The sequence below is a fragment of the Ornithorhynchus anatinus genome, chromosome 1, assembly GCF_004115215.2.
Source record: "Ornithorhynchus anatinus isolate Pmale09 chromosome 1, mOrnAna1.pri.v4, whole genome shotgun sequence".
NCBI lineage: Eukaryota > Metazoa > Chordata > Mammalia > Monotremata > Ornithorhynchidae > Ornithorhynchus > Ornithorhynchus anatinus.
Window position 1 is genome coordinate 9,318,940 of NC_041728.1, and position 11,890 is coordinate 9,330,829.

General features: G+C 45.7%; 1 non-coding gene across 1 annotated transcript; it reads right to left on the minus strand.

The window, feature by feature from the left end:
• Nucleotides 1-11,274: 11,274 nt before the first annotated feature.
• Nucleotides 11,275-11,411, minus strand: LOC114816457. Its single transcript, XR_003764236.1, has one exon. It is a non-coding gene; the product is annotated as a small nucleolar RNA SNORA7 (small nucleolar RNA).
• Between the last annotated feature and the right edge of the window lie 479 nt (nucleotides 11,412-11,890).

Here is an 11,890-nt window from a genome sequence, read left to right on the forward strand (position 1 = left end):
AGCCTATAAAATCATCTCTCACCTCACAGACATGGAATTCGTATTGGTCGGCGACGAAAGAGTAACTGTAACTTGGCATCTCCTGGGTCAATTTTAATAATAATGTTGGTATTTGTTAAGCGCTTACTACGTGCAGAGCACTGTTCTAAGCGCTGGGGGAGATACAGGGGAATCAGGTTGTCCCACGTGAGGCTCACGGTCTTCACCCCCATTTTACAGATGAGGGAACTGAGGCCCAGAGAAGTGAAGTGACTTGCCCACAGTCACACAGCTGACAAGGGGCAGACCTGGGAGTCGAACCCGTGACCTCTGGCTCCCAAGCCCGGGCTCTTTCCACTGAGCCACGCTGTTTCTCTAACTCATCTCACCGCAGCCTTAACCTCTTCTTTATGAGTTTTCTCTCGCTCTTTTCATTTCTTCTTCAATTTCCCTCTCTACATCCCGAACGTTTCAGTCTTTATTTGGCAGTGAGAGTTTGGAGCTTCATTGTTCTGGGCTCCTCTGCTTACTGTTATATCACAGTCTCTCAAGCGCTTAGTATGGTGCTCTGCACACCGTAGTGCTCAATAAATACGACTGAATGAAGGGATGAATCTTGGGACAAGATAATAATAATAACGTTGGTATCTGTTAAGCGCTTACTATGTGCAGAGCACTGTTCTAAGCGCTGGGGTAGACACAGGGGAATCAGGTCGTCCCACGTGGGGCTCACAGTCTTCATCCCCATTTTACAGATGAGGGAACTGAGGCCCAGAGAAGTGAAGTGACTTGCCCACAGTCACACAGCTGACAAGGGGCAGAGGCGGGGTTCGAACCCATGACCTCTGACTCCCAAGCCCGTGCTCTTTCCACTGAGCCGCGCTGCTTCTCTAGGTAGTGATAAGTAGTGAGACGTCAAGGTCCTGTCAATCATTCAATCGGTGACATGTACTGAGTGCTTACTGTGTGCAGGGCACTGTACTGAGCGGTTGGGAGACTGAAAATAGAAGGTTGTGGATGATGTAAGATCCTTATGGGAGGAAATGTGCTCATTAACTCTGTTGTACCGTACTCCCCCAAAAGCTTAGTACAGCGCTCTGCACGTGGTAAGAGCTCAATAAATACCACTGACTGACTGACTGACTGTTAATCCATAGACTGGTTTGAAGCTTGAATCTCTGTGCTGACCCAACTCTGAGTCTGCCAAGGGACATACTTGAGAAGCAGCATGGTGGATACAGCGTGGACCTGGGAGTCGGAAGGTCATGAGTTCTAATCCCAGCTCCACCACTTGTCTGCTGTGTGACTGGGTGACTTCTCTGGGCCTCAGTTACCTCATCTGTAACATGGGGATTGAGACCGTGAGCCCCACATGGGACAGGGACTGTGTCCAACCCGATTTGCTTGTATCCACCCCAGCGCTTAGTACAGTGCCCAGACATGAAGTAAGCTCTGAACAAGCTGAACATGAGAAGCAGCGTGGCTCAGTGGAAGGAGCCCGGGCTTAGGAGTCAGAGGTCATGAGTTCGAATCCCAGCTCTGCCGCTTGTCAGCTGTGTGACTTGGGCAAGTCACTTCACTTCTCTGTGCCTCAGTTACCTCGTCTGTAAAATGGGGATGAAGACCGTGAGCCCCACGTGGCACAACCTGATTCCCTTGTGTCTGCCCCTGCGCTTAGAAAGCGCTTAACAAATACCAACATTATTATTATTATTATCAGCAAGTACCATTATAATTATTATTATGCTTTAGATAGTACTGGCACTCTCGAATATGTTTTCTTTTTCTTTAGTTATGTGACTGAGTTATGTATTACACTGGGGAGAAGAGAAGAGCTGCTAAAACTGGGGAGGAAAACGATGACTGGGTTATTTGTGGGCCTCCTTGCCCCCACCATTGGGGATATTCTGGAACAGTTCATTAGCAAACAGCTTGGACTAGTGGGAAGAGCCCGGGTCTGGGAGTCGGAGGACCTGAGTTCTAATCCCAGCTCCAGCACTTGCCTGCTGTATGACCTCGTATAAATAACTTCTCTGGGTCTGTTTCATCTGTCCAAAGGGGATTCGATACCTAGTCCCTCTCCCCTCTCAGACTCTGAAGCCCATGTGGGACAGGGACTGTGCCTTACTGTGACTGACCTGATGATTTTGTACCTACCTCAGTGCTTAGTATAATTCTTGGCACATAGTAAGGCTTAACGAATACCACAATATCATTATTTAGTGATGGATTATTTATGGCTTTTGTTAAGCGCTTACTATGTGTCAGCTTACTAAGAAGCAGCGAGGCTTAGTGGAAAGAGCCCGGGCTTGGGAGTCAGAGGTCATGGGTTCTAATCCCAGTTCCGCCTCCTGTCAGCTGTGTGACTTTGGGCAAGTCGCTTAACTTCTCTGGGCCTCAGTTATCTCATCTGTCAAATGGGGCTGAAGACTGTGACCCCCCACGTGGGACAACCTGATCATCTTGTACAGTGCTTTGCACATAGTAAGCGCTTAACAGATACCATCATCATCATCATTATTATGGGTCAGGCACTGTATTAAGCACTGGCATTAATACTAATCAGGATGGACATAGTCCCACTCTCACATGGGGCTCATTGTCTTTATCCCCACTTTACAGATGAGGTAACTGAGGCACAGAGAAGTTAAGTGACTTGCCCAAGGTCAGGCAAGCAGGCCATTGACAGAGTCAGAATATAACCCTGGTCTTTCTGATCCCAGGCCTGTGCTTACTATATTATATTGTATTAATATGGCTACTACTACTTACAATAGTTACTATTATTATTATTATTATTAGAAGAAATTTACCCATCTACATCAGCATTCCCAGAGGAAAGACTTTCCATTCTCTTGCTGGGCTGGAGGACAGACATTATAGACATTGTGAAGGCAGGGAAAGAAGGGAGGAGAAAGAGACCGAGAGCAGGTTTCCTGATCTGAGACTGAGTGAGAATGGACAGATGAGCTGTGTGACCGGAGTGAATAGCACTGTGCTAAACACTGGGGGACGGACAATATAATCAGATCAGATATGGTCTCTTTCCCACATGGGGCTCCCAGTTTAAGAAAGGGAGAAGAGGGATCGTATACTCATTTTAAAGCTGAGGAAACTGAGGCAGAAAAATTAAATGACTTGCCCAAGATCACACAGCTGAATCATCATCATGTTGGTATTTGTTAAGCGCTTACTATGTGCCGAGCACTGTTCTAAGCGCCGGGGTAGACACAAGGGAATCAGGTTGTCCCACGTGGGGCTCACAGGCTTAATCCCCATTTGACAGATGAGGTAACTGAGGCACCGAGAAGTGAAGTGACTTGCCCAGAGTCACACAGGGTAGAGGCAAGAACTAGAATTGAAGTCTTTGGACTCCTAGTTCCATGCTCCGTTGGAACGTCAAGGGATCTAGTTTCAAGGTTCTCTTGGGATGAAGATTTACCCACCTTATATAGGGCTTGTGTTTCGAGATCACTCACGCAAAACAGTGTGGAAAAAAAATCTGACTCCTGATATAATAAAAGAAAAGACAATTTTCCTCCGCTTACCTCGGATACCCAGTTAGAAATACAAAAGGCCACATGGCGTGCGATCAAGGAATGAAAGACGCTATTATAATCCCCGGGAGGGTGCAGAGTTCGTATTGTTTTGGCATAAATCCCCCCTCCGGATTTCCTGACTAGCGTAAAGAAATATCAACTTCCCCGTATTCCCGAAACCGACGCGTCGTATTTACAGACACGCTCGTTCACGATAAAATTCGGTTTATGGTTTGACTATTCGGTAGCTGCATGGTCCTTTGGTTTGCCCAGAAAAGTGCAAGGGCAAACCTATTCTGAAAAGACTACCTCTTTGTTTTGTTATCGCAGACCATTTCCTCATTATGTTCAACTACGGTCCATTGGAGAGATCCTAGGGAAACAACAAAAACTACCCTTTATCAATTCCGTCCGTTGGTTTGAAGGCCCAATGCCTGAGCCCCCGGTTTCCCTGGATTCAGGTTCCACATTGCAAAGCCTGGTTTTTTGTCCATTGTTCAGGTTTTACTTAAAGCAGCCTCTAAAACAAGCATCCCCATTGAAAACAAGCCAACAGGTGCAAGTCTGTCTCCTCTGACCCTTCGGGAGGAAGTATAATCTAATTCCATTTGGTCACTTGAAGCAATGTCCTCTCCCGCCCTCCTCTCCCCTCACAACAGGTGCGCACCTAATGTGGACCTTATATCGTCCACGTGGCAAACGCAAATCGAATGTAGTCCCACAGAGCAAGCGAGGGCATGAGCCACTGAGCAATCTGCAGAAAGAGACAGAGCTGGAATCAACTAGGGTGATTTTTCAAATTTTAAAAATCAGGTCTGTGGTGGGGATGGCGAGGGCGCGTTTGGAACCGGCGTGACCTAGTGGAAGGAAGACGGGTCTGGGAGTCAGGAGACGTGGGTTCTAATCCCAGCTGTGCAACCGTGGGGAAATCGCTTCACTTAATAAGCACTGTAATAAGTGCTTGGGAGAGTTCAATATAACAGATGCATTCCCTGACCACAACAAGCTTACAGTGCCTGATATACAGTAAGAACTTAATACCCTAAAATACATAAATACTTTTTGTGATACATTCATCTTGCACGACGCTTCACTTCTCTGTGCCTCAATTCTCTCATCATTTAAAATGGGGATGAAATACCCGTTCTCCCTCCCACTTAGTCTGTGAGCCCCACATTATCTTGCTAGGGCTTAGCACCGTGGCTTAGTGGAAAGAGCGTGGGCTTGGGAGTCAGAGGACGTGGGTTCTAATCTCACCTCTATCACTCATCAGCTGTGTGGGCAAGTCACTTCACTTCTCCGTGCCTCAGTTACCTCATCTGTAAAAAAAGAGGGATTAAGACTGTGAGCCCCATATGGGACAACCTGATTACCTTTTATCTACCCATGCGCTTAGAACAGTGCTTGGCACATAGTAAGTGCTTAACAAATAACATCGTTATTATTATTGCAGTGCTTGAAACATAATAAAGCACTAAGCAAATGCGACAATAATTAATATTAGGTGGGATAAGTCTTGTTTCAGGTAACATGGTTTCTACTGCCCTTTGCCTGCCCACCAGTGTGTGTGAATGTGTGCCTGTGTGTGTCTGTAAGACATCCGAGTCACGGCCGCTCTGACAGAATTGAAAGTTGGGATACCAACGTGGCCTAGAGCTAGAGCACAGGCCTGGGAGTCAGAAGGACCTGCCTTCTAATCCCCGCTCCGCTGCAGGTCCGCTGCATGACCTTGGGCAAGTCACTTCACTGGGCTTCATCTGTAAAATGGGGATAGGGACTGTATCAAACCCGATTTGCTTGTATCCACCCCAGCGCTTAGAACAGTGCCTGGCACATAGCAAGTGCTTAATAAATACCACAGTTATTATTATAAGAGACGGCCCTCAGTAAATGCTGGGAAAGTCACCATTTTTCAGTCATCTCTCATTTCACACCATAAAAAGTCTGACTCCATTAAATAGACCCATACGGGTCGTGTGATGTTAGAATGGCTGTTAATACATTATCAGATTACAAACCACTTGCAGTCCTACATTTACCCCAGTGACAATTTTATAGCCCACACACTGAAATCTTTTCTGCTCGCTTAACAACTCTTCCAAAGAGAGAGAGGGGGGAAAAAAAAGACTTCAGACAATGCTCTGTTGTGCAGAACAGGTGCAGGAGAGGTGTAGAACGCAACTTTCACTTTAGGAGAAAGAGATAAATAGCCAGCAGGTGTGAGACAGCGTAAGACAAGACAAGGTGAATAACCAGAACTGGAAGTATGAAGTGATTTTTATTTACAATTAAGAGCCAATCGAGTCTGCATTCATAAACGACTCCATGTATTCCGACAGAAATGGTTTGCTAGCAAGGGCTGAAGGGAGAAGAATTCAGTGTCCTCTTCTTTTGAAAAGTTTCCTGCTTACCTATCAGGTCAAATCTTTTGGTTAAACTAGAACCTAATCCTTCACACCCACCTCAGATCCAAACTAAAGTAAGGTGCAGGGTGGAGAAGCAGTGTGGTCCAATGGATAGAGTCAGAGGTCATGAGTTCAACTCCCGGCTCTGCCGCTTGTCAGCCGTGTGACTGTGGGCAAGTCACTTCACTTCTCTGTGCCTCGGTTACCTCATCTGTAAAACGGGGATTAACTGTGAGCCTCACGTGGGACAACCTGATCACACTGTATCTCCCCCAGTGCTTAGAACAGTGCTCGGCACATAGTAAGCGCTTAACAAATACCAACAGTATTATAGATCACGGGCCTAGGAGTCAGAAGGACCTGGGCTTTAATCTCAGCTCTGCCACTTGTCTGTTGCGTGACCTTGAGCAAGTAACTTCACTTCTTTGTACCTCACTACCTCATTTGTAAAATGGAGATTAAGATTGTGATCCCAGTGTTGGACAGGAACTGTATCTAACCCGATTGTCTTGTATAATAATAATAATGTTGGTATTTGTTAAGCGCTTACTATGTGCAGAGCACTGTTCTAAGCGCTGGGGTAGACACAGGGGAATCAGGTTGTCCCACAGGGGGCTCACAGTCTTAGTCCCCATTTTACAGATGAGGTAACTGAGGCACAGAGAAGTTAAGTGACTTGTATCTAGTCCAGCACTTTGTATTGTGCCTGGCACATTGTAAGTGCTTAAGCAGCGTGGCTCAGTGGAAACAGCGCGGGTTTAGGAGTCAGGGGTCATGGGTTCTAACCCTGGCTCCGCCGCCTGTCAGCTGTGTGACTTTGGGCAAGTCACTTACCTTCTCAGTGCCTCAGTTACCTCATTTGTGAAATGGAGATTAAGACTGTGAGCCTCATGTGGGACAACCGGATTACCCTGTATTACTATATGCTTGGCATAGAATAAGAGCTTAACAAATGCCAACATTATTATTATTAACAAATACCATTATAAAAAAAAATAAAAAACCTGAAGTCGTGCAAGACCCTTTTTTGAATTTTGAGACTCTTCTTTTTCAATCTAGTGGGGCAAATGGAAGTCTCTAAAACCTCGAAGAGAAAACGCTAAGATTCCAGAACATCTGGAACCAGGAAGCATATAGGTTTCATGAAAATTTCCAAGCTGAACCTGATGTCAGTGAAGTCTGGATAAGATTCTGATCAAATAATAATAATGATAATATTTTTAAGTACTTTCATTCATTCAACCATGTTTATTGAGCGCTTACTGAGTGTAGAGCGCTGTACTAAGCACTTGGAAAGAACTATTCAAAGTACGTACCCTGTGACAAGCACTGTACTAAGCCCTGGGGTAGAAACAAGATAATCAACTTAGAATTCAGTCTCTGCCCCACATGAGGCTCACACCTATGGGGAAAGGAGAACAGGTAGTTAACTCCAATCAATCAATGGGATTTACGGAGCACTTACTGTGTACAGAGCACTGGACTAAGCACTTGTGATAGTATAACAGATTTGGTAGACATGGTCCCTGCCTACGACGAGCTTCCAGTCTAAAGCGGGAGAACCATTTTACAGATGAGGACTGAAGCGCAGAGAAGTGACTTGCCTAAAGTCATCCAACAGACAAGTAACAGAACTGGGATTAGAACTCAGATCCTCTCATTCCCAGGCCCGGGATCTCTCCCCTAGGGCTACGCTGCCTTCTTTGAGTCTCCTGTTTCCTTGAGTCTCCTGCTGGAAACCGTTCATTCTTCCCCAGATCCAAACTTATTCTAGGCCTGTGTTTTAGGGTTACTCGTTTTCTTCCAGTTTCTGAGAGGGCTGCAACATCAAAGGTGCCTGGAAAGGGATGTGTAGGATGGTGAGGAGGAAGGGATTTCTTCATTCAGTAAAACCATTTTAAAATAAGTCACACGTTGGTACCCTAATGTGTAAGCCTATACTTTGCCGGCTTCATGGTGGAACAAAAGAATCTTATCTTCATCTAAATGACATAGCTTCAGGAGCAGTGAATAAATATACTGTATCTATTGAGAGAAAATGAATCTCCAGGGAACTAAGTGTTCTTCTGATTCTTATTCTTTTCTCTCAGAGGGAAGACAAACTCACTCCCATTGGCCCCAGTGAGGCTTCTAGAAAAGTTGGGAGCGCATCTCGTCTGAGAGTGTTCTGCTTTGGTTCAGAGACGGCCTGAGTCCTAGAATGAATCATTTATACACGTCGTGTTTCTGCCTTTACTAACAAGACCTCAGAGCCAGTCAAAAATTGTTTGGTCTCTATATTCCTTTCTTCATCCCAGTGGGAACAGACTGACTTTTGAACCCTTCCCTCAGCTGGCCTCACCCTGCCCCTTCCTGGGGTCCCCCCCAGCAGCCGGGACCCCACAGAGGAAGAATGATGTTTGGGGCTCACCTTCCCTCACACAGCATGAGCCCAGCTGGGTTAAAGCTTCTCTCCAAGGACCACACAAAGAGCTCCGCTAAAGCCTGCAGCTGGGACGGAGGAGTGATTCTTTTCTGCCACCCAAATCCCCCCCTTCCGCAGTCTGGGAACAGATGCGTGAGAGCTGACCAAGGGGAAGTGTGGGAAGGGGGAGTGGTTGGGACCACCTGAATTTGAGCTAGTCTCAGCTGCATTCAGGATAATAATAATTATAATTATGATATTTGCTAAGCACTTACTACATGCCAAGCACTGTTCTAAATGCTGGGGTAATTACAAGATAATCAGGTTGGACACAGTCCCTGTCCCACGTGGCGCCCACACTCTTCACCCTCATTTTACAGATGAGGTAACTGTGGCACAGAGAAGTGAAGTGCTTTGCCCACCATCACACAGTGGACAAGTGGCAGAGGCAGGATTAGAACCCACATCCCAAGCTCCCAAGCTCGTGCTCCTGCCACTGTTCAAGTGATATGGTTTGAACTCTGGGGCCATTTTGCCTTGTGCAGGCTCTAGATTAGTATTGCAAAACACTTGGAATTCAGCTAGCCGGAAACCTGCGGGGGACTGGGAAAGAGCCCCTCTGTTCTGGGGGTGCCGTAAGGCAATAGAATATTTGCATCTCTTACTTATTGCCCAGATTTGATCATGGATTCTAATCCCTGCTCTGTCATGTCTCTGCTAAGTGACCTTAGGCAAGTCACTTCACTTCTCTGGTGTGCCTCAGGTTAACCTCATTTTTAAAATGGGGATTAAAACCGTGAGCCCGATACGAGACAGGGACCGTGTCCAACCCGATTTGCTAAATGTTTCCCCTCAGCTCTAAATACAATGCCTGGCACATAGTAAGTGCTTAACAAATGGTATAATTATTATTATTTTAATCAATCATATTAAGCACATACTAAATGCAAAGCACTGTACTAAGCACTTGGGAAAGTGTAATACAACAGAATTAGCAGACCCAGTTCCCGACCACATGTATCCATTTCCTGACATGTGCTTCAATAGATCCCTGTTTTACCTAACTAGAAACCCTAGGGATTTTACTGAACTGTAAAGCTCACAGTAGGGATGGACTGTTTTGAACAACTCTGTTATATTGTTATAACGTACTCTTCCAAATGCTTAGAACAGTGCTCTGCACATAGTAAGCGCTCTGTAAATCTGATGATAAACTTGTTATGAGCAGGGAACTGTCTACTAATTCTATTATAATGTTCTCTCCCAAATGCTTGATACGGTGCTCTGCACAAAGTAAGCATTCAAACAATACCACTGATTGGATCTGCCAGGTTTAATAATAATAATATTTATGGTATTTAAGCGCTTACTATGTGCCAAGCACTGTTCTAGCAAACCCCAGTGATGCTCTTCATTGCCCTAAGGGAACTAATTTCAGAATTTCAAGAAGGCCTCAGGAAAAACAAAGCCAGAAGCCGCCAGCTTTTTATCAAAATAGGCTACAGAGCAAATACAGAGAGAGATCAAAGGCAGTGCTCCTGTAATTTAACCTCAGGTGTAGGCTGTAGGGGTGATTGTATTTCTAGTAAAACAAGGACAAATACCTCTCTGTTATCTCACTCCTAGGGTGGAAGGGTCTCACAGGGAAATTGTTCCAGATGTGAGGTTAGAGGGAAAGTCAAGTTCCGTTATGGAGCGGGCCTCATGTTCCCCGAGTTGACACGCTTTACCATATATTGTGTCTTTTCCACATATCTCCTGCCTCCTATAGCAAAAGACCACACTTTTGCTATAGTTGGGCTTGTACAACCTCCAGGGGAACGTTTTGAAAGAAGATTTATGGGCTAAATTTATGTTCAGTTCTTTTAGAGTCATTCTCTCTGCTGGTTTTGCTTTTAACGAAGGGTAGAAAACCCTACTTTTGGATTGAACCCGAGGCAAAGAGTACATCCTAGGATCCCACTTCATCCTTGTGGGCAGGGAATGTGTCTATTGTTCATTGTTCTTTCCCAAGTGGTTTTACAGTGCTCTGCCCGCAGCAAGCGCTCAATAAATACGATCGAATGAATGAATGACTAGCCGACAGATGATCATTCTCTCCACTTTCAAAGCCTTATTAAAAGCACGTCTCCAAGAGACCACCCTCTTCTGTGTCACCACTGCATTTGGATTTTTCACCCTTTATCCACCCCTCCCTCAGCCCCACAGCACTTATGTACATATCCATCATTCATTTATATTAATGTCTGTCTCCCCCTCTAGACTATAAGTTTGTTGTGGGAAGGGAATGTGTCTAATAATAATAATAATGTTGGTGCTTGTTACGCGCTTACTATGTGCAGAGCACTGTTCTAAGCGCTGGGGTAGAAACAGGGTAATCAGGTTGTCCCACGTGAGGCTCACAGTTAATCTCCATTTTACAGATGAGGTAACTGAAGCACAGAGAAGTTAAGTGACTTGCCCACAGTCACACAGCGGACAAGTGGCAGAGCCGGGATTCGAACCCATGACCGCTGACTCCCAAGCCCAGGCTCTATCCACTGAGCCACGCTGCGTCTACCAACTCTATCATACTGTACTCTTCCAAGTGCTTAGTACAGTGCTCTGCACTCAGGAAGCACTCAATAAATATGATTATTTGATTAACTTTAAACATGGGAAGGAGCAAGGCTTCCAAAAGGTCTCCAATGGTATTTCGATCACTGGTACTTACTGAACGCTTGTCTTGTCTTATGCCGACGAGTCGTTTCCGATCCATAGCGACACCACGGACGCATCTCTCCCAGAACGTCCCGCTCTCCATCTAAAGTCGTCCTGGTAGTGGATCCGTAGAGCTTTCTTGGTAAAAATACAGAAGCCGTTTACCGCTGCCTCCTTCCATGCAGTAAACTCGAGTCTGCCCTCGACTCTCTCCCATGCCGCTGCTGCCCAGCACGGGTGAGTTTTGACTTGGAGCAGATTGCCTCCACTCACTAGCCACTGCCCAAGCTAAGAATGGAATGGGTAGGCCTCTGCTTGACTCTTCCTCCCATAACCGAGACTGATAAAGCACTGGAAACTCTCCAGGTGCGACCCTGAGAGGGATTGAGCGTTTACCGGTTCTGCCACTTGTCAGCTGTGGGACTGTGGGCAAATCACTTCACTTCTCTGGGCCTCAGTTACCTCATCTGTACAATGGGGATAAAGACTGTGAGCCTCACGTGGGACAACCCGATTACCCTCTATCTAACCCAGTGCTTAGAACAGTGCTCTGCACGTAGTAAGCGCTTAACAAATACCAACATTATTATTATATGCTTAATACTGCTGGTGGTTATAATCCTTGTCCACAAGGAGCTCAAAGACTAGAAACTAAGCTTTGATTTTTCCACCTATTCACCCTCCCTTCTGTGTCACCTATGTTCTTGGGTAAACCAGTGAATTGATCGATAGTATTTATTAAATGCTTACTGTGTACGGAACACTGAATTAAGTGCTTGGCAAAGTACAGTTCAATAGAGTTGGTAGACATGATCCCTTCCCATAAGGAGTTTATAGGCTGCCTGCTTAGCACTTTGATTCTC